Source organism: Coturnix japonica, chromosome 3 (assembly GCF_001577835.2).
Source record: "Coturnix japonica isolate 7356 chromosome 3, Coturnix japonica 2.1, whole genome shotgun sequence".
Classification (NCBI taxonomy): Eukaryota; Metazoa; Chordata; class Aves; order Galliformes; family Phasianidae; genus Coturnix; species Coturnix japonica.
In genome coordinates, this window is record NC_029518.1 from 68,891,903 (window position 1) to 68,916,256 (window position 24,354).

Here is a 24,354-nt window from a genome sequence, read left to right on the forward strand (position 1 = left end):
TTAATATACCTTGATAAAGAAATCTTAGGCTACGTATTCAAGTTACTCATGTTCCTCCAGATCTCTCCACCTCAACAAGAGATAAAATAAGTACGAATGCTGACATGTATATTTTTAACTATAATCACTTTGCATAGGAACACCAGACTGTATTAAATGCTAGTAAATCTCACCCATGTATTTCACTCCTAAGAGAAGTAGCTACTGTATAAACCAATTTTCACTAGAAAAAAAAGGAACCACTTTAAACATACACATTACAAACTGAGCATTTACAGCTATTTTTCAAATCCTTTAAGCTGTCTGTAGAGAAGGTAGTAGAGAAGTACGGCAATTCACAACACCTCATTCAATACACCCTCCCTACAAAATATTGTTTGTATAATACAGTCAGTGACACAAGGGAACTTTAAATAAATGCCAAGAAAAATTCAATTTCTAAATATAGTGCTGTATATAAATCAGAAATAATCCCATAACCTTTGTTATCCATGGGTAGCAATAGATCCTTGCTCTGTAGTCCTCTTTAGTAAGCAGTCAGTCTAAAATCTGACTAGAGTAATATATTTATGTTATCAGAAAAAATAAGTATTTTGCTTCTGCTATCACCACGATGCCAAGCATCATGGAAAGCCAAATTAAGAGGCTTTTCAGTATGTACACATGTACCCCAAAGCAACTGCACAGTGCCCAGGCCTGAAGCAACCTATACCAGCAGAACAGAGCTCAAATTAGGAAAAGAATGAGGACAAAAAACCAAAAAGGTCAGTCAGAGAGACAAAGCAATAATTAGACACAGGGGTAACAGAGTCTGGTGATGTGACCAGAATAACTACATTCCATTCCCAGGCTTGATAGTGACTTTCTTTGTGCAGTTAATAAATTCAGTTAATTTCTCTATGCTTTTGTTTTACAAGCTATAAAGATTCCACCTCCAGATTTACTGTGACATACAATGGTAATCCACTACCTTTTGCACTGAGCTATGGATCTATAATGAACATAAAAGATGAAAGTATAGTCAGAGAAAGAAAGCTAAAGGGCAAGACAGAAAAAGGACAAAATGAAGAGGAACAAAAGGAAAGAAAAAACAAAAAAAGAAGTCTGAAACAAACTGACCCTTTAACCCAAGCTTAATACAGTGAAAAAACATTAATGTTTCTGAAACACAGATTTCTATTTGGTACATGTAATATTAGAAAGCAAGCCATCCTCTTTTCACAGACAGCAACAGAGATGTGTGAAAATAAGGAAATAGTTTGTATCAGTTATACGCTACAGGATTTTGTACTGAGTGATCACAATGAATCATGTTCTAGGAAAATTGTAATTAAATAAACTAAGAGCAGTACAAAAATTGCTGATTTGCTTTTTGAAGATTTCTTTTGGACACATTATCAAATTAGCCTTGTGGCAGAGCTCTCTCCTTGCTGTACGGCATCTCAATCTTCCCCAAGCTTCAGACATATTTCCAGGAAGAAGGAACACAGTGTAAGTGTCCTAAAAATGGGCTTTGCTGGCTCACTCTCCTACCTTTACAGGAGTAGAGGCTCATACAGAAAATAATATCAGAAATGACTAATGCTAATCACAGTAACACATGCCTCTATTTTTACAATGTCCTCCCTTCTTCTGCCAGATGCCCCTTTTATATTCTTTTCATCTCCTTAATGAAGCTCATCTATTTAGATCTGGTGCTTTGATTTTAGAAAATGACATAAGACACTTTATAAAAACACATTATCATTATTATTAGGACTGATGTTCTCAAATGGAGAAGGAAAAAACACATACACAAAAAAAACAACAACCAACAACATTCAGCTTTTCTATTCAAAGAGATTATCAGCACTGCCAATTTACCACAGCATCCAGAGTCTGAAAACAACAGCAAATCTCCAGCCACCAAACCGACTGTCTGAATTAAAACCAGTATAGAATACTTGTTCACTGCAGATATGGTCCTATGTGTAGGACTGTACACAATGTTTTGTCTCCATCTGGGGTAGGTTTTGGTGTTGTTGTTGTTGCTTGCACTGGCAAAAAAAAATGATGGTGCAATATATCTGACCAAATCATTCATCAGTCTATATCTGGGATCCCCCTGAGTCTAGCAAATCTGTCTGTTATTTTGCTCTCTGTCAGTGAATCACCCTCCTAAGACATCATTAAATTTTTCATTTTGTTTCCATGCTTCCATCATACACAGTGAATTTGTGTTGCTAACCTGCACAACCTTATAAGCTCTATATATGTATAAGCTCTTATACAACTGATCTTTAATTTGCCTTATGGTTGGACTTGATGATCTTAAAGGCCTTTTCCAACCTTGACGATTCTATTAATTCCAACTGAAATAGAAGAAAGGAATTTAAAAAGTAAAAAGCAATATAAAGTCAGCATTTCAAACTCACATTTATCATTGCTTTCAAGGGTAATTTTCACCTGTCCTCAGGAAGCCAGGAATGGGTGGAAGTTCTCATTTGGGTACTTTCTGTCATAGCGAGGAACATGGTGATTAAAGCAGAACATGACAGCCAGCAAAAGTTGTCCTGTTTTGACTGCAGAAGGCAAAGGCATGGAGCAGATGCAGCCTCTGTAAGGAAGCCTCTCAGCTCACCACCCCTCTTGGGAAGAGGCAATCACTGCTTCCAAGAGGGAAAGGCAAGGCTGTTGTAACTCACAGCTGCAGCTCCTTGGGATCCAGAGTCAGAAGCTGCTACTACACCCTTATGGTGGTGGGAAAAGGGAATCTGAAACTGGAGCCCTCATGAACAAAATCATCTGAACTTCCTCATAGCACACAACTGCTCAGGTCTGATGCAGCCTTCTAACGCAGCAGGCATCCCCAAACTGCTTAGGAAAAGTGGTCAGCAGTGGAGAAGAGCCATGAAAGTTAACTTATTTGGGTTTCAGACCTATTCATTTCTGTTAGGCAGACAGGCTGCACTTCTATACTGTACGGTACTATTCCATATGTACAATGAAAGAGTATTTTTCTTTGTAAGTGAGATGGGCTTTCATATTTCTGATCGTGGCTGCTTTTACTGACAAGTGAGATTAAAAAGACAGGCTAAGCTTCTTGTATACAGTAACGCAATTAAGAGAAAAGAGGTCCCTGTAGGTAGCAGGGAGCAGATCACACAACCCCTCAGGCAGTTTGCTCAGCATTAGTCTGTTTGCTTTACATTTAGCAAACCATGACCTAGCTAGGAACTCTGACTAACAGTAAATGCTTTTAGCACGTACATGAAACAGAAATAGCTTGGGGAAAAGGTTTGAACCCAAGGTCAGTCTAATGGGAGGAAATTCACATATGGGTTTGCATTGATCTAATTAAAGGGTAGCACAGATTAGGGCCAAAAGCTCTACACAAGCAATGCTTGTGCAAATGTGCCAAGCCGGGCAGCTAGCAGGTGCTATAAAGGGCAGTAAAGGAAAGCCTGCTATGGGGCTTGCAGGAGAGGTTTCCCAGCACACACTGACCCTCCTTCCTGCCCCACCTTCCAGCAGAACAGCTGAACAGCAGCAACAAGCACAAACAGAAAAAGTGCTGTGAGGGATAGCATAGCAAAAACAGTAGAGTAATGCCCTTCTGATCCAATGGCTAAATATGGAAATTCAGCAGTTTGTTTTCAGCAGAAATCTTTCTGACATACCTTATGATATCTGTAATGCAGATAAAGGGTACTGCAAGAATCCCCTTAGCATGCTAGAATTTACCAGGGCTCTTTTTACCTCTTCACACAAGGCTAATACAATGGTTCCCAAACCTTAATACATATATTGCTTGTGATTTGCATCTAACAGGTGGAAAACCAGACTTTTACTATAGAAACAACTGGATCCAAATAAACTTGCCATACAATAGGTAAAAAGATACACAGGCCCACAGGTCAGGCTATAAAATCATTAGTGAAGTACAAAAGAACAAAAAACCCAGCCAAACGTATAAATAAAACACCTACTCCCCCCTCCCCCCCCCACACACACACATTAAGCCACCCTTCCCCCCTGCAGTACACACATGAGTTCAGGCACACAGATGAATGCATCTTTTGCCAACAGGACTGCACTTCATGCTAGTTCTGAGCAAGTCAGGCTTTGTGAAATACTGCACCGAGCTCTTTGGCCCTGGAGAGAGGAAGTCAGAGCCAGGAACATGCATGGAAGTGCAGCGTCAATAGGAAAAGCCCAGTGCTCCAGCAGAAGGTGGTAAAGCCAGGCAGGGCTGCAGCGGTTGCTGCAGTCAAACTTCTAACTCAACATCTAGTAATGACAGAAAAGGTGGGGGAGAGGCTGTCTTCCTGGAGTCTAGCTTGGCAACAAATGGAAATGCTGACTGCTTTTCAAAATAAAGATCAAGAGATGACTATTTACTAGCTTGAGATTTTTGATCAAGGTCATCCAGCATCGTAATTTTGACCAAATAGCTTCAGATCAAATCTTGCAATGCCTTTGTTATTTTGTCCAATTGCTCCTAGAACAACTGACCTCTGACAAGATTTCACAGTTTCACCCACGAAGCTGAAAGGACAATGTAAACCTTTTGACGCAAGCATCCTTAATGCCTCCTTCTGAACAGTTACATTATCATTGCTTCATCACCTTCCTCAGACACTCACTGCTCCAAAGCTCAATCAAGGGTGACAAAGAAAGGAAAAAGACTTAAGGGTAACTGAAATAATTACTAGACACAAAACAACAGTGGTGTGTTACTATTTGGAGATCAGCAATACACTTGAAAGCTTTTGAACCAAAAATGGTCTCACCTTCAATCAGAACACCACAATGTATGAGGATTTAGACCCCAACAGAGTTGTTCCAATACTGAAAGTGCACATATCTTCCACAGACCTCCAGAGGTCCCTTCCAAACTCAACTGTTCTGTGACACAAATGAGGTTAGAGAATATTAATAAACATACATATTATTATGAGTAAGTACCATCACTTTAAAAATTAATTTGTCCTATGCATGTTGTAAGAATCCACTTCCAAGACTGATGTTGCATTTAATCTTCTTGACAGAAGAAATGCAAAAGCAATGAGCCTAAGGACGGTTTCAGATAGGAATACAGTTAGATCCCGTGATGAAGGAATCCCTCTTCATTAGTTAAGTATTTGGAATAACCCTTTTTAAAATGTGTGTTCTCTGTGTTAGTGTTTCATTGTGTGTTCAAAACCTTTGCTTCCAAAAAATATCATGAGTTTCATGAGACACATTTTCAAAAACAGAGAAAATGTGTCTTACTTATTGAGTTTGCCTGCAGAATGATGGATGTGTCTTCCAAAAAGCAGTTATGAAACAACCATTAGATCAATCCTGCTTTATTCATCCATCCACCAGAAAAGACAACACTGCAATCAGTTTGGGCTCACCTCATATAAAACAGAAGGTGAAAGAGCAGGAAAACCTACACCATCAGATGACCTGACCGGCAAACTAAAAGCACATCCTATAGTAAAACCTTAGCTTCCTCCTTCCTAAAGGGGCAAAGGCAACATGATGACTCCATATGACAAGAGATCTGTTCGTATCATTTTTCCTCATGAAAAAAGTTGTCTAAAATAGGATTTTCTGGAGACTCCATGAAATTTCATATCTATGTGGTTGGCCAAATCCACACACAAAACCCAGCTCCACATCCAACCATATCTGAGCAGCAGAAGTTACTCCTCCCTAGGAAGTTACCAAGGACTGAACTCACACCACCATTCGCATCCAAACCACTGGGAAGGTGTGAGGCTGCATAGACGGTGCCACACAATGAGGCATTCCTAACCTGCCACTCCTTCCTGGAAAAGGACAAAAAGAGAAGCCATTCCTACAACTGCAGATTTCCTGTAAACAGGAAATGGCAAGCACCTGATAATGGAGCATTATCTTAGAATCACAGTGGGTTTTTTTCCAATCTCAATGATTCTAAGATCATCTAGTCCAATTTTCACCATTCTTTCAGAGAAGAATTTTTACCTAATATCCAAACTGAACCTCCCCTGGCACAACTTGAGGCCATCACCTCTCATCCTATTGCTGTTACCTGGGAGAAGTGGCCAACCCCCACCTGGCTACAACCAAAAGTAGTTGTATTAATTCAGGCTGGTTTAGCAATAGAGATCAGTATATTAGTTTAAGGACCGATATATTACAGTAGAGAGAGATAAGTTCTCCCCAGGCCCCCTTTTCCCTAAACACCCCCATTTCCCTCAGCAGCCTGCATAAAACACGATCAAGTCTGGACAACGAGGTCCTGGAGTTCTGCAACAATAACACCAGGCAAGTCCATTCCTTACAAACATACATGCCTTCAGCTTGGGCAGAAAATTCCCCCCCTCCTTACCATTCAGCAGGAAGCACAGCTTACAGCTGTGACTTTTCTTGGCCAGTTATGCACTGTGATATTCACAACATTCAGCATTTCCTGACTTGAATGAATACTTTCTACAATTTCACAACAACACAGTACAAGGTCTGAAGGGAACTGAATGTGCCACCTCCTCCTGTGTTACTAGGTCTCCACCTGAGATCTGAAGGGGTCTCAGCTACTGCAGCTGTTCAGAAGGACAAAGGGGCAAACTCTGTCATGCATCCCTCTGTCCAACACAGAACTTGGATACAGTGTGGAAAGAAGCAGCCTAATCCTCAAATTAGACATTTTGTCCAGTAATTTTAATACAAATTGTGGGTAAGGATCCTCTGAAAAGCTCTCCCAGAGGTGAGTGACTGCCAAGCAAACACAGCAGCAACCAGCACAGAAAGCTGGCAGCAGCATGTGGAGACATAGCAGCCCCTGAAGCCATGGACAGGCAGATTTGGCAGCACAGCCAAAAGGAGGCTGCAGTGTCTACTGTAATGGGACTGCACGCTCCTAGCACAAGCAAATATTAGGCAGCTCCTTTATATGGGTCCTTCACTACATCAGGTTCCCCAGCACATTCTTGAAGCGACAGCTTCCATGTCTATGTTTACTAATAAGTAATAATTAATACACAGTCGGCTGTTATTATGCCAGGTGTGGTGGATCATTTTCCTGAGGTGTGCGTTCTGGGACACAGCACAGCTGCCCCAGCCCTGACCACACAATCCATATGTCACGTAGCTAACTATAAACTAGCCAAGGAATAAACTGACTGAGGTTCTGCCTAAATAAAACATAAAGCAATTCAAAAACAGCCAAGTTGTTGCATTAACAAAACAAATCTTAGAACAACAGTGTTGGAAAATAGTTTACTACTGAAAAAATGCTCCATTTTCTCAAATTTCTTCTACAGTAGTGAGAGTCAACAGGATCTGAATGCCTATTAAAAAAACAATAATAAAAAAGATGATTTTTAAACTGAAGGTTTTCTTTATCATCTTTCAGCTCAAATCAAAATAGATAAAAATCAGTTTTTCAATGTAAACTTAAATATCACAAACCAGGTGGCTTTAAAGTGACATAATTACACTGATGCATCTTCAGATATAATAAAGAGCATGAATTTCCTCTGTGTTTTCGCCCACTCCTCTCCCACTCCATAATTCAGGTAGGCTAGAGGCAAGTGTCATAGGACAGCAATTAACGTCTCCTCCTCTCTCTTCCACTTCAAAAGAAGGCAACAAAAGACTCAGTAATGGAGATTCACTCTCTGAATGAAAAGGTCCAGTTTTACAAGATTCATTACAGTCTCTTATTCACCAGCAGCCTTGGCACTCTTATTCCTCTCCCTTGCACAGACATTTCTGGAATGTGTTTCAGGCTACTGAAAAAAAAAATAAAGAAAGAAAACCAATAAATTGATAGTTCAGCAGAAAGTAGCAAAGGCTAAAGAAATGAAGAATCTGAAATCAATCCTGCTCCTGCCTTAAGGAACATAATTTCTGCCAGAGCCATCAGACTGCACTCTTAGAGTGAACAAAAAGGTTTTTTCTACTTTGATGCATGGAGTAATTTGGAGAAGCTACTTAAAGAAGAGAAGGATGTTTGCAGCTTTATACCAAGACTTGTAGATCTGATGAGGCATTTGTGACTTTATAACAAACAGACGCAGAAACAAAGGCCTGCAAATCTATATTTCCGTCTTCTTAGGGAGAATTCTTCTTGCAAAGCTTCCTCCTGGTCTTAATGCATGTTGATTAAATAAGGGTCCTTACAGAATGAGCATACACAGAAATCTGTGTCAAGAGTTTCAGGAGGTTTTACTGTCATTATAATGAGAAGGATATTGCTCCTGCTTGCTCTGATTGAAATCTCACAAAAATCAATTATGAGATTGAAACGAAGTCTGCAGAGCAACAGCAAGAAATTTCTTAATCAACTATTGGGCCTGGCATGTGAGCAATCCATGTAGCAGAGTGCCAGGCTCCTCGTGAAGAATACCTTCTCTGCACTTTCTGAGGACAGTCTGGCTCAGTTATCAGAGATAAGAGACAAAATCTGGTCAGTGTTCTGCTCCTCAGATTTAAACTGAGGTGAACTGACTATCATTAGTCAATTGTCTAAGCTCCAAATTAAAATCTGGTGAACTGACTGGGGTTGGCCTCTTCTCCCATGTAACTAGCAATAGGACTTAGATGGAATAGCCTCAAGTTGTACCAGGGGAGGTTCAGGTTGAATATTAGGAAATACTTCTTCTCCAAGAGAGTGGCCAAGCACTGGAATGGGCTGCCCAGGGAGGTGGTGGAGTCACTGTCCGTGAAGGTGTTCAAGGAACGTTTTGATGCTGTACTGAATGTTCTGAGGGACATGGTTTAGTGGGAAATACTGGTGATAGGTGGACAGTTGTACTGGATGACCTTGGAGGTCCTTTCCAACCCTGGTGATTCTATGATTAGTATTGCACAACAATATGCCCCCAGTCATCTAACCCCTTTGTAGTGGTAATTATTAAAATGTGACATAAATATAATAAACAACACTTCTTCCACCAGATTTATGTGATGTAAATCAGTGTCCTGGAATAAAATAAAAGAAATGAACATGCAGAAAATGATTCTGATCCAAATTAATTTGTTGGTTTAAAATGTCAACAAGAAAACCAACAAAAATGTTTGTCCCGAAGGAGTTAATCTAACACCGAAGTTGAATAGCAAATCATAGGCCAGGAACCACCAGAATTAGTCAACCACTGTTCCTAAGATGCAAACTTGCTCTTGGGTTCCAGTTCACAGCTTCTGCACAAAAGCACATTCCTACCTCTCCAGAGCTCTGCCCACTTCATTTACCCTGTATGCCACACAAAGCAGGTCTCCCACTGAGCACCACATACATGATTCACGTCTTGAAGATTTGCATCACAGAATTCTTTTCTTAGTTTTGTATATTTCATTTGCTTTTTAAATAAAAAGCCACAGGGAAAAAAAATACAGCAAACAAACAAAAACCCCACAGAAGTATCTAGCAGCTCTCCATGCCTCCACACTCCCTCCTGCTAATTGCCTGCACCAATGATCTGCAGGATTTGTATCAGGATATTTAAAATCACAGTACACACCTCCTCTACTAGTTGAACTACAGCAATAAGTGCTACTAGAAATAGGCATACAGGACAGTAGAAGTGGACTGGCCAGTAGTGAGTAACGCAGCAAGTTTCTTGCCAAAGTACACAAATATTTGCAGGACATGAGGGGAATGTTGGGAGTCCAGCTTTTGTTTGGAAGGAGGGAGGAAAGAGGGAAGTGTTTTTGAGCAGTGAGAAAAGATGTCTGTTGCCTGGTTCAACATACAGGACAACAGGTTTGGTACTTTCTGAAAGGCAACACAGACACAGATCAGACTGAGTCCTCAGCATGGGCTGGAGCAGTTTTCTATATCCATAAACTACAGAATGATTGCATATGCCTTGTTTCTGGAGCTATAACATAAATCCTGTAACATAAATAAGAAGAAACATCCAATGAGAAAGTCCTGAGTATTAATTTCTTTCAACATTTAGAACAAATGCCTTTATTGCTATACCTTTCCACTGCTTGGAATTGTACTGCCTTTAAGCAAAGACAGAGTTTACACTCTAATGCACAAAACAGGCAAGCATTTGACTCCTCACTTTGCATCTGCAAATGTTAAGTAGATCTCTCCATAAAGTAGAATGCGAACATTTTAATAGGTTAGAGAATACTGCCTCTGATTTTTTCCTTCATAAATCAGGCCAGGAATTCTAAACCTATTCTCACGAATGCCCCTTAGGTTCTCTGAAGGCATGTGCTGACATGACAGAAGGATTTTTATAATTGCAGATTTCTGGGAGAGAAAGAAGGGGTTACACTTGAGAAAGCTGTGTGGGACAGAACATATGACAACGTCAGAAGCAGTTTTTTGGTACGAGATCTTTGCTCCATCGAAATGTACTGAGCTGAATATACCAGCATGAAACATTTGCAGACTCAGATGTCACAACCTGTGAGTCCAGGAATAAGTTTTGCTTATGCAAACGGGCATTGCTTTCTGAAGACAGCCCCAGTGCATGGATGAACAATCTTGCTGACAGAAGCCTAAAGATCTACCTGCAAAAGGCTTCGGGCTGCACTGACCTGCCTCACAAACACTCATTCTTGCAACACTTTCAAATTAGGATCAGCAAAGCTGGAATTGTTTGCCAAGGTCTCAACCCTTCCCAACTCTTTGACACTCAAATACTTCAGATACCAAGCATTAATTAACATCCTAAAACCCTCAAAAACACACAGTATGCTAGTGACTTCTTGAGGCAAATCTCCTCCCACTCCCTCCAGCCCCAACCTTTCACAGAATCACAGAATGACCCGGGTTGGAAGGGACCTCAAGGATCATGTAGTTCCAACCCCCCTGCCTGGCAGGGCCACCAAACATACACATTTACTAGATCAGGTTGCCCAGGGCCCCATCCAACCTGGTCTTGAACACCTCCAAGGACGGGGCATCCACAACCTCCCTGGGCAGCCTGTTCCAGGGCCTAACCACTCTCCTCCTTTCACTGACGAATCTTTATTCCGCCAGTCAACACATCTGTATTCCCATTATCTGCATTTTCTACAGACTGTACATTGCCAAAATTGACATATGATCTCGCCTAATGGAACACAGTTTATCCCAAAACTTGCAATAATTTTTCAATGAGAAAACAGTTGAAACGCCTTTCTTAAGGGCTACAGAGCCCTAAGATAGGGATACATTAATTCCTTTTAACATACTGACTACTCAAGCACTTAAATGTGTATCTCCAATATAAAACACTGAGAGGAAACTGAGTATCCTGGTCACGAAGCTATAGGTGGCCCTGCCTGAGGCCACTGGGCAAGATGACCTGCAGAGGTCCCTTCCAATATAAGCAATTCTGTGATGCATCTAAAATATATCCATCAACTTACTCAATACAGATCTGTGATTGTTAGTTAACTACATAAAAGCGAGTAAACCAGGTAGCTATGTAAGAAATCAAAAATCACCAGATAAACAAGAACCAGTCCGAATTATCCCACACAAGTAACGTGAACTGCTTCAACTCTCAGTTGTTTCTGATTTAACTACTGAAGGAGAAGCAGTACCAAAAGAGATGTAAACATGCACTTATTTTGTGTTAATCTTTTTATTTGGCTGAGTGAAAAGACAGTCAGCCTTTCAATGACTGCTTAGCTAACTAATACACAAGCTGGTCCATACACATTTATTGGCATGTTTCCATGAGGTCGTCTTGTTGGGTCAGAATGTGTCTTAGAGAAGAGAAAGACGTGAACACTGACAATATCTTCAAGCACATACCCCATTTGACTCAATGTAAGGCAATCTCATTGTAGCAAACAATTAAACCAGTAATTTTAGTAGGTATTAAGTTCATTTTCCTTATAAACTGTGTTTAATTCAAGGATGCTCAAATCCATCACACAATTTTTTGTCAGTACAGACAAACACAGTGAGTTTAGAACAGGGAAACCAGCCTCACACTCCATGATTCTGCTCTACTCATATATTCATCCTGTCATTGAGGTTTTCAGTGCATCAGCCTCATCGACTTCTGAGTGAGTGCCATGATCAAGTACAACAGGTTTACATGTGACTTTGTAATTCCTGAAGGTTTCATTATTAAAACAAGAAGATAATATAGGTAATGCAAAGAAGCAGGAGACCGAAACGGGATTTATCACTTAAACTGCCAAGGCAGAACACTAGCATGGAAATTATCCTATGCTCAGAAATAAACTTCCCAGCTACTATCTGAAACATCAGTTCACTCAACATTTTTATTTTATTTATTTATTTAAAGTCAGCGGATAACTTGCTTTGGTGAAGAAAAACACCTGTCAGGAGAGCTGTCATGGAACAGGAAAAACATACCTTTCAGAAAGTCTGTCAAAATACATGGATGAGACTTGCAAATTACAGAGAGAGAATAACTGTCTGTTCTTTATGTCCTGGATCAGTCTGAAGTTTTTATGAAGCCTTTCTCACTGAATGCTTCAAACAACAGAAAAGAACAGCTTATCTTTACCCTCAGGTAGTTACAGGACATCACTGGAAGGCAGATGTCTGAAGTAATTAAAAACCAGGATAGGATCAACAAGGTTGACAAGTCTGAGTACTTAACTGGGGACCTGATTCCCTAGAGAAACAAGATTTCAGGGCTCGACCTGCTCACCATTACCAACAAACCATCAGGGACAGGAAGAGTGAGATACCACACAGATACTGACATGCTCTAAAGTCTTCCAGAAGGAAAACCACCATAAAGTAATCTCCATACTGTCATGACAAACAATACTTTACAAATACTGACACCCCCCCCAATTCGAGCCCATTAACTGAATGAGCCCTTGGTGGACTGTGGACACGCCATCTCTTTTCTCTTTAATATTTGCAAAATCCTCAGAAATTCTTCAGAAGGCTGCTTCCCACCCTACACAGGAGTCCAGTGGTAGGAATCACAGTCTGGTATCAAGAGTTCAACTTATGAACTCTGCCCCAGGGCTCTTTTCTTCCAGCCCTTTAACTGGCCTAGACATCCTCATTTGTTCTGGTAGAGTAAGGCCATGCAGAGTAACACTGATACTTTCCACTCAGCATCTGATTCATTAGGAATGCCTCAGTTCCAAGTTCAAAATAAACATCATGCATGTTTCTGTTCTGCTTATCTTGCAGATTAGGATCTCCATTAATTAATTCATTTTAAACAGCTGTCAGTTGACACAAGGCACTTTAATGCAAAGTAACTGCAATTGATATAACTTCCCTCAATGCAGGCTGCAGCTGAATTAAACAGAACTCACCTTAAATACCACATTGCTCTGCTATGCATCTCTCAACACTCTTGCCAGTTGGACAAGTATACAAACAACAGAAGAAAGCAGGTTTCTCAACAGTTTGGATCTTGCATCAGGTGACTATAACGATCACCACACAAGGGTGTACTTTAGGTGATGTTACAAAAGACCAAGGAAAACACCAAAGGTTTAGTGTGTATTCCCGCTACACTTACTCCTACCAAAGGCCATTTGTCAGACACATGCCATCTGCTGCACTGAAATGTGATATCCAATCTGGTAAAACAGAAATCTCCTGTGGCAGCAGGCTTGTAGTACACAGAAGTACCAGCACTAACAGACAAGCCATTTCAGGTGATTAATGAGACTTCATGCTACAGAGATGGCTTCTTTTAGAAGCTCCCCCTCCTAGCAGGACAGAATCACAGCTCCTGCTGAAGACTCTGCCCTACACAAGTGACAGATTCATAATGCAAGTAGAAACTAGAAATATTTGTGTCAAATGCAGTGAGTTGACAGTGCCATGTGTACACAAATGTCCTCACTTCCCTGTGCTCCCCCACTTTTCCCAGCACACACACAGTCCCCTGGGGACCCAAAGAACTAGAAGCTCCCCTTGCCCGGGGAAGTCATTTCAGGAAGCAGAGGTTGGGTTTAAAAGAGACTCACTCTCCTAGTGCTGATGGAGGTTTCCCACAGCTCAGAAGAAAGTAAAATCTGGAAAAGCTTCCACTCACGGCTACTGCACCTTCATCATGTCAGGGCACCTTCCAGCCTCTCTTTGGTCAGCCACTGGTAGGAGCTGTGGAGGTGGAGAAAACCACTGCACACATTTCAATCTCCTTATGTTTCCAATTGTCCACGACCAAAACCAGATGCATTAGGCTTATTTCAAGAACTGAAAAGGATCACGTAGTTCAGCGTACCTGCTTTATAGTTAATAAATATTTTGAAATTTCAGCATATCTGAGTCCCCTTTGTACTATTTACAGGGATCTAGTTTACTCAAGCTTGCATTACCATGTGGAGAATATCCACATTGCCTGCCCACAAAAAGGCTGCTCAGATCACGAAGGGAAATGGAAAGTAAAAACTTAAAGAATAATGGAGTAACAGAGAAAGGAAGATCCGTGTTATAGAGACTTCATGTGTCTGAAACACGTTCCCAGAACAAAGCAGGACTCTCCTTCCAGCCATCTGCTTCCCTGCCATCATGAAGCTCAGTACCCACATCTTTCATGTTCCACAAGAGACACTTTCCAAACATATCCCAGTTCCATTCTTAGTACATATAGAGGACCTCTAAGGCTGAAAAGCAGAAAAAAAAATCCTAAGTGAAAGCAAAAAGCAAACAACGGCCACCACCAGATGGCCAATTAAGAAGAGCAAAGCATAGAAAAGAGGGTACAGGAAAAAATACAGCATCTTCTTTACCTTAAAACCACAACCATGGCCGAACAGGGCAAAAACACACTGTGGCACTTCAGTGCAGGCAGGAGCAAATCACATTCCTGAGATGTTCTTCATCACGTTAACAACTCATGTTATAGTAACATGATATAGAGAGTTTACAAGTATTTTTCTACTGAACATTTTCCACCAAGAAAGTGTATCAGCTTCTTTTGTAACACATGTTATTTTGGTCAGGCTATCTGCACCTTAAAACACTCAGCCTATTGTTTCAACAGCAGTGCAGACCTGCACGCTGAATTATATAAATTACCCAATATCATATCATCTTGGCTACAGATTTCATTTCATGGGATATGAGACTCCAGTGAGGCAGGGAAACCCAATCGATGGTTTCTATGTTTTTGTTGATGGTGGTAGTTTTTTATTTTGTTTTCTGTGTGTATTACTATTATTATTTTCTATTTTAAGTGTAAGCCCACACTTGAAGTGTAGCTTACACCTTCCTTCTGGGAAGATGTTTTTCACACAGAGCCAAATACTCTGAATATTATTCACATGGGCATAATCACTGGATTAAGCGAGATTTGATTAATCAGTTTTCCGTCTGATACAGCAAAACTACAAAATACAGCACTAAATTAATTTTTAAAAGCCCCTGATAACATGCATACATCTTTAAACTATCTAAACATATAAAGTCTAGTTGAAAGTTTCGTTTTCTGGTCTCTTTCTGAGGGTTAATCAGTAAACTAAAATTGTGCTATACACAAATTGCTGATAATGACCCATCTATAGGCAATAACATTACTCACATATAAAACAATGCATATTTATTAAGAATAATTATTTTAGTGTCATTTTATTCTTAATTTTAAATTATGCAAGGCCTGAAAGTTTCATTTACAGAGCATAAGAGGCATGGTGGGTTTTCTTTTTTTAATGCTATGTGGTGACAACTACTAATTTTCACATTGCAAACACTTTTGTACCACCCTGTTTTTCTTGAATGACTATGTACATTTGGAGACCTAGCAAGTTTAAGATACACAGACCAGAGAAACTGCTCTGTTGGCAAAGAGGAGTGAATATGCATGTATACTGCTTTCAAATATAAAGCATGGGAACTACTAAACTAAGGGAGTGTTCGTTTGTTTTTTAAGTATAAAGCACAGCTATGCTATAGTTACCTGCCTGCTCTATTTATTGAAAACAATCAGACTGAGACACTACCTTTACGGTTTCAAAACCCTAGTATTTTTGAGAAAATAACAGTAAATAGCTCCACAGGATGATATGAGAATCCATTATCTTAATATAAAACATTGCAGCACATAATGCAGCTGGGGCTCTTCAGCCTAGAGAAGAGAAGGATCCAGGGGGACCGTATAGCAGCACTCCAGTTCATAAAGGAGAAGTGAGGAGGGACTTTTTATAAGGTGACAGGGCAAGGGGAAATGGTTTTAAACTAGAATAGGGCAAATTTATACGAGATACTGGGAAGAAGCTCTTTACTGTGAGAGTGGTGAGATACTGGAAAAGGTTGCCCAGTGAGGTTGTGGATGTCCCCTCCCTGGAAGCATTCAAGGCCAGGCTGGATGGAGCTTTGAGCAACTTCATCTAGTGGGAGATGTCCCTGCCGACAGCAGGGGTTTGGAACTACATGATCTGAAAGATCCCTTCCAACCCAAACCATTCTATGAATGTAACTGTATGATTTCTATTAATCTACATTGCTAACTCGCCATCTTAGCTTATAAGAAAAGTGAATTCAGAGTTTTTTTCACCAAAGTATTTTATGAGCACTATGGAGGCATGAAAGATGCAAAGATTTCCATTTCAGTGACACTATAAGTTCCCAGGATAAATGGGTTTTACCTTGCAACCTTACAATTCATTCAACAATTGGCTTCTGCTTAGTCAAGAGAAGAGGTTCTTCATTTCAAATCATGAGATGGAGGGAAAAAAATGAACATTCAAAATGTTGTGGGTTCCTTTTGGTTTTGATATTAGTGTGCCTGGTTCTACAGACACACCACTGCCTGTTTTATTTGTCTGGGAGCCACCATAACGAGCTCATCCCATGTAATTACACTCAGACACTCGTTGGATGTGCAAAACCACATAGGGTAGGTAAGTAAATTCATAGTAATACAGTATTTCAAAAACAATTATTAACAGCTAGAAATACAGGCATCCAAATTCTAGATGCTAGATTTTGAATAAAATATGCATATAGTTCCACGCCAAGTACTCCACTTTGAGGACTAAAAACAAAAAGAAGAAAAACTTGACATAATTCAAATAACTGAAGCTGCAGCATCCTCATTTGTATGTCTGCAGTTGCTAGACATTAAAGAATAGTTTATCTAAAAGAGCAATGGAGTGCAGAAGCCAAAATCTGATTTCAGACTTCTCAAGCACATGTGTTGGTGGACACATAACAAGGAACTGGGAGAAGCTAGAAAAAAAAAGGCTGGGTTGTTTTTTTTTGTTGTTGTTTTTTGTTTGAAGTTACTCCCGTAAGTGCAAAATGAATGTGGGAATTCTGTTTTAAAAATAGTTTCTTTTCAGTTAAAGAAAGTCTCTCAAAGACCGTGCACCTGAGATTGTAAATACACATTCAGTGCCGATTTACTGGCATTGCACACTATATGATACATGTATTCACACTGATTTTTTGCCATCCACTCCTCTTTATGCTATGTCCCCATCTTACTTTCAAATAAACAAAGTGCAAAACCCTCATTGAGGAAAAGACTGTATATCTTCTGAGCAAGCAGAGGAGGCCTGCATATGAAAATGGTCAACCTGATCTGAAAAGTAAGGAGAAACAAGGACTAGAGATGATTTACTCTAAAGAATTTACATTTGAGATCTGTCAAACAATCTCACCCAGGGAACTTGGGATGGAATTTAATTTTGACTAAAATTTAATCTCAAAATAGCATACTCAAGCGAAGTAAGCTGGGATGTGTTTGCAACGTAGACTAGTTACAATTGAATGCTGATTGGTTGGACACAAGAAAAATGTCCAAAGCTAATGGTTTAAAATGGTTTCAAACTGGAAGAAGAGAGATTTAGATCAAAGATAAGAAAAGAAAGGTGGTTTTGTTTGTTTTTTTCTATGAAGGTAGTAAGTTTGCTCAGAGAGGTGGTGGATGCTCCACCTGTTGACATCCAATGTCAGGCTGAACTGGACTCTGAACAACCTGATCTAGCTGTGGGTGTCCCTGCTCACTGCAGGGGAGTTGGCCCAGACAACCCTTAAAGGTCCCCTCCAACTCAGACTACTCCATGATAATTCATATATGCAGCGAGTTTGCATCACTGATGTAAAGCTGTCCTCAAGCCATGGCAAATTGTGTCTGGCCTCCAAATACATACAGTAAGAACAGCCTCAATGGACATGCTACAATCCAGTGTCAAGCAGTTCTCCTGCTGCACTTAGAGAAATTCACCTCCTTTCTGCTTTCACCTGCACCTCACTCAGCAAGGTAAGAGCAAGAACCAGGCACTGAAGGCTGGAAGCTCCACTGCAGCTTGTGATGATGAGCTGTTGAAACAACAGCCACTTTACTATTTATTTAATTCCGTTTTGGAAATCCATCCTCTCAAAGGCTTCAGATCAAAGGCTGCTTTAAGAAATTAAAATCCAGTATTACAAAATCTAAGCAGCTATAGGATAACAGGAAAAATCCTCATCTGCATAAAGAAACAACTAAAAGACACAAAATAAATGGAACAAAGAAAAAGTAGTCCGTCATCATAATGGAGGGATATTAGTCATGCAGCCCCACAGCCATCTGCACTATGAATACATTGAGTTCAATATACTCCCTAATGAATCCCAGCGGGGTGACAGAGAAAGATTACAACAGTTAAGTGACAAATTTTACTGGTAATACTAAACTATTGATGATAAAAGCAAGTGCTGATTGCTAAGAGATACAGAAGGACTTAATGACAACCAATAACTAGCCAGCAAAAATGCAGGTGAAATTCAATACAATTTAAATATACACTTATATTCATGGCAGGAAGAAACACCTCGACTTCATATGCATAATGATGGGCTCTGAATGATTTGAAAATGAGATTTCAGTTTTTTAGTAGCTCACTCTACAAAAGCACAGTCAACAGAGCAACACGGCAATTATTGCAGCAGAGAATGAAATCAAAACCATCTTTATTCAACAGTGTAAAATATTGCACTGCATCCTGAAAGTTGTAAACAACTCGCACTCCCTTTTCTGAAAGAAGAGTAAGCAAAACTAGAAGAGTTATAAGGAAGTATAACAGAGACAATAGAAGGCCAGACATAATTTCAACTCAAGGAATAATTAAGCAGAGGAAAATCAGCTTGGAGAATACATAAAGGCATCAGGTGAAATAAGCTGTTGTCAGACTCAAAACGGAGCCACTTCTCACCTTTTTCCTCTTACAGAACTACTTCTCCTAATCTATTTCCAGCTCACACTCCCTCCTCGCTGACAAATGGACCTCAAATGAGGAAAAGGAATTAAAGAGAAGACACATCATCCTTCCCTGCAATACAATGCACCCACATAACACAGGTCACTGAGGTGTCCAGCTAAAACTCTGAGGCAGTTTTACTGGACCTGCAGGCAGTTGACACGCTGAGCCACTGGCTTCTGGACTAGAAGAACCAAAAGATATCTCTGGAGATGGACAGTCCTGTCCTAACAGCAAATGAGAGAGGCTGCACTCTCCCCACCTTCAGGCTGACTGAAATAATCTGATTTCTGAGAATGGCTACACAGAGAAACAGCCAGCATTGCACAGTCTATTCTTCAAAGTTAAGACAAAAGCACTGTATTCTACTTCAGTTTTTGGAGGCTGTTCTACTAGGAATCAAAAAAGGGCTGTCCTGCCTCACCCCAGCCCAGCCCTGCCTTGCCAAGCCTGATCATCACTCACTGCACACACAGGCAGCCCCATTTGCTATCAAGGCATCAAAAAGTGAAGTGGATTTCAACCTCAGCCAGTGCCTGCTAGGTGGGGATTTCTTACAGCTGGGCCTCTCCAAGCTGATTAAGTGTAATCTTACAGTGAACAAAAGGATCCGACTTAGCAGCTGATTACTCACTAATAAAATACTGTACTTTGAATTCACAGCTCAGCTTAACCCATACTAAAATCTCCCATTTGCATCAATAGACTTGAACTGTAGTTGAACTGATGCAGGGCACTCAAGCACTGAGCTGCTGTTCCTGGAAGAAACTTGCCTGCCTTGGGAAGAAATCAGCATGCATTACAGCTGGGACACAACCTCCTATGTTGAAGCATGAATTTACCTGTTCCAAGGGCCATGACATGATCCTCCACAACCCCTTTCCAGAAGAATTCCTGACACAACTCTGACAAGGCCAGAAGCTAGAATTCAGTATGTCTGAGACTATCCAAACCCATGAAAGAAGTGGATATTGCAGGTAGTGTAACACCAGGATAGGAGAAAAGGAGCCTTTTAATGACTTCTTGCCAAAGCTTTTTCCACGCCATCAGTTTTTGGGGTGAGACACTCTTACATTTGCCTGTAGGGCACCAGATGACAGCACATAACAATGATAGGACGCTAATGGTCTAAATATAGTTTATTATTATATTTCCTAACTACCTGTGGATGCTGAAAAGAGAAAAAAAGAACACAAAAGGCTAGTTGGCAGCAGCTGCTATGATGTCTGCCTTCCACTCAGTCACCAGGTAGACTTCAATGGAAAAATGTGCCATTGAGACAGCACTTCAGTGGTACCGCTGCCAACAGAAAATCTGTCCAAACTTGAGCTTTCAAACATGCAAATTGTAGATCTTGGGACTAGACAAAGGTTGGATTGGCATCACAGTATTAATGAAAATGGAAGAATGTAAAGGTTTAAAACCAATACTAATTAAGAAGGAAAAAAACCAAAAAGAGGCAGCACAGGAAAAGCACGCAACCAGATTATATGCAGAAGCTGTGAAAAACTATGACCAAAAACATCCTTGCAAGGATTCAGAAGTTGTTATAAAGCCCAAAAAAGACAAAGGGATAAGAAAGCACTGCTCTTTCAACATCTGGATTTAAACCAGAACAATAATGTCAATGAAAGGCTGCAGATGGATAATCCCACAGCTGCTAACTGCCCCAAATCCTTCCAGAAGGCAGACACAGTCTAATAACAACAGTGGTCAGAAAGAAAATGACAGAAAATTACTCACGTGAAGGACTCTGAGCAGGCTACAATTTATACAGGCATAGTACACACAGAGACAGCAAACTCTTAATGAAACATACCTGAAATTATTCACTGTGATCATTGTTAAAAATTCATAGATCCTGCGAAGACGTGAATACCACACATGGTCGCTTGTTTTTATAAAAAACAAACACAAAGCTGGCACTATCTGAACACTATCAAAGCTGGCCTGTCTTAGACAATACAAGGGATTTTGACTCAGAAGCAATCAGCACAATAGGATGGTAGCAGTTAAGATGTCTCATTGCAGATGTCAATTAAATTAAAAGAAAATACCCTCGGCTTAAAGTAATCAGCATCTCAAACTGGGAAAGAAAATGATCTTGCTGCAATGTGCACACAGTGATCATAGAATTACCCAGGTTGGAAAAGACCTTTAAGATCATCGAGTCCAACCACAGCCTAACCAGTACCCTAATTCTAAAATCCCTCTGCTAAATCATATCCCTGAGCACCACATCCAAACGGCTCTTAAACACAACCAGGGATGGCGATTCAACCACCTCCCTGGGGAGCCTATTCCAGTACTTAACTACCCTTTCTGTAAAGAAGTGCTTCTTAATATCCAACCTAAACTTGCCCTGGCACAACTTGAGGCAATTTCCCCTCATCCTGTCACTTATCACTAGTGAGAAGAGACTTGCCCCACTCTCACCATAAGCACCTTTCAGGTACTGGAAGAGGGTGATAAGGTCTCCCCTCAGCCTCCTCTTCCCCAGACTAAACAGCCCCAGTTTCCTTAGCCTCTCCTCGTAGCGCTGATTCTCCAAGCCCTTCACAAGCCTCGTTGCCCTTCTCTGAACCTGCTCCAGTACCTCCATGTCTTTCCTGTGCTGAGGTGCCCAAAATTGAACACAGTACTCGAGGTGAGGCCTCACCAATGCTGAGTACAGGGGCAGGATGACTTCCCTAGTCCTGCTCACCACACCATTCCTGATACAAGCCAGGATGCCATTGGCCCTCTTGGCCGCCTGGGCACACTGCTGGCTCATATTCAGCTGACTGTCCATCAGCACACCAAGGTCCCTTTCCATCAGGCAGCTTTCCAGCCACACCTCCCCAAGCCTGTATGGTTGCCTGGGGTTGTGACCAAAATACAGGACCCAACACTTGTCCCTATTGAAACTCATGCCGTTAACCCTGGCCCATCAATCAAGTCTATCCAGGTCCCTCTGTAGTGCCCTTCTCCCCTCAGGCACATCAACACTCCCTCCCAACTTAGTGTCATCTGCGAACTTACTGATGATTACTACCTAACTACCTGTCAAGCACAGCTTTGTTTACAACATGTAAAAAATAAAGCTGGAACTGTAATTCACATCTTCTTTAAGTTACACTAATTAGCACTGCATAATACTTAGAATTTTAATTTTTGTGAGAAGTAAATTTGGATTTGAAACAGGAATTTTTAAGAAATTCTTTCATTACTGTAAGGCCTTTAGTAATAGGCCCACATATAATTATTTGTTTGAATTAGAATAGTCAGAAATTAAAGTCTTTTTTCTGATTGAAGCATTAGGACAAAAAGAGCCTTTGGTTCGATTTCAACAAAACATCTAGACTAAATTTTCAGCATGACACTAAAATCACAGTTGCTTTAAAAATATTTATTTACCATTAAACTCGTGGCCAAAATTATTTTTTCCAAAGTGTGCACCTTTGGAAAATAACCCATGACTGCAATCATAACATTCTATAATGAGCAAATGAGGGTTTTTCACCACCAGTAATTTCTGCGTCTGCCAGTCCTTAGAAACATTATTCCTCTGAGCTCCAAAGTAGTAAAAACAAAAACTTCAGCAAGGATCCCTTTAATCTACTACCACTAATATCTAAGATGTTCTGGAGTAAACTGAGAGACCCCTAAAGAATTAAATACTAAGAGCAGCTGCAGCTGCCAGAGATACCGAACTTTTATCTCTGCTTCACCTCATGTAAATTACCCATCCAGATGATAATCTGAGTTTTGCTTAGAAGGTTTTCTACCAAACATGCAGCTCAGTAGAAGAATAATTTCTAAGGAAAATAATAGCAACAAGGAGCTAAAATGACTTATTTCCCACCCACCCCCTCTTTTCTTTTTTGCCTGAAGCAATTACAATTCATTAATGTCTCATACAAATATCTTCCTAGGCCTATCTTGCATGTGAAATACGGCACCTCATTTGTAGTTTTAAGTACTTCCTCTGCTGACACGTTACACCAATGCATCACTGAGAACAGATACAACTGTGAGTTCTCTGCGAGTTTATCATAAGTCCTATCTGCTGAGGAAAAAGAAGAATTGAAAGCCTGGAGCTAATGATAGTAAGTAAACAAATCACTGCTGTCAGGTGGTGTAAACAATTTAAGAACCTAGAAGGTTTTGCAAATATTCTTTGTTATGTCATCTGTCCAAACATATAAATATTGTTGGTCCTATTACACAGATTTAGAGAGCAAGGGGCAGGATGGATTCTTCTTACATGACAAGATGACTCACTGGCAAAGTCAAGCAAAGGTGAAGGTAAAGATAAATGGAGAAATACAACTCGGTGCTTAATCACTGTTCCCATACCTTACAAGTACAAGTAATTAAGATATCATTTATCTAATCAAGTGCAAGAGAATTATAAGATTGACAGTGTGAACTCCAGAACATGCCATCTCGGACAGGGCACGATCCTAAACCAGGTGCTGCAGGTTCGTTATATCAGCATACACTAAACCAGCACTCCCACCACTTCTGTTCCCCAAAAATAGCTCTACAAAAAGCTTGGAGAAAAGATCCTGCGTGATCATGAGACCCATTACTTTACTTCTACCAGTCCTTTACTGACTGTTTTATTCCTGGTGCTCAAAGCCAGTCCCCAACATGAGATTGAAAGCACAGTGCAAATGAATATCAGGAAGCAGAGGAAAGGAAAAACCATTCCCAGCTGAGTACTGTCACTAAGTCACTTTTGAATTTGATTGAAGTTTCTTTTCATACAAACTACTGGGAGAGAATTACAGGATTCCCATCCACTCCTGCCAGGGTCAATGGGCCTCACTGGCAGAAGCAGGCATGCAGCACCTAGTATCTATGTGGTCTGCGCTGACCTCAATCTCCCACTGAAATCTAAAGGCAGGTGTTTAAAACATGATGCAGCTGGCCCATAGTGTATCTGCTACATTCAGTGGATGTAACTGGTATTTTCTACTCAGAAATTATTACTAAGTTCCAAGTTACTATCACCACGACACGTCATTTTGCCTGCATTGTAACTGATGATTGGAAATACAATCACACATCTCCAGCAACAGTATGTTACCCGAGTAACCAGGGAATGAAAATTACAAAACATTTTGGCAGGCTCGAGCTCCAACTAAGTTGTTATAAAACTTCCTGCACACCTGGACGTATCACACCAAAAGCAAACAACTCAGGTAAATAACAGTCTCCAGAATAAGCCATGCACTCTACCTACCCTAATAAGTGATACGGACCATA

At 40.4% G+C, this 24,354-nt stretch overlaps 1 protein-coding gene across 3 annotated transcripts in view; it reads right to left on the reverse strand.

Moving 5' to 3' along the window:
• ANKRD6 (ankyrin repeat domain 6) overlaps positions 1-24,354 on the reverse strand; it is an 89,646-nt gene that overhangs the window by 64,432 nt on the left and 860 nt on the right. The gene's annotated exons all lie outside the window — the stretch shown is intronic.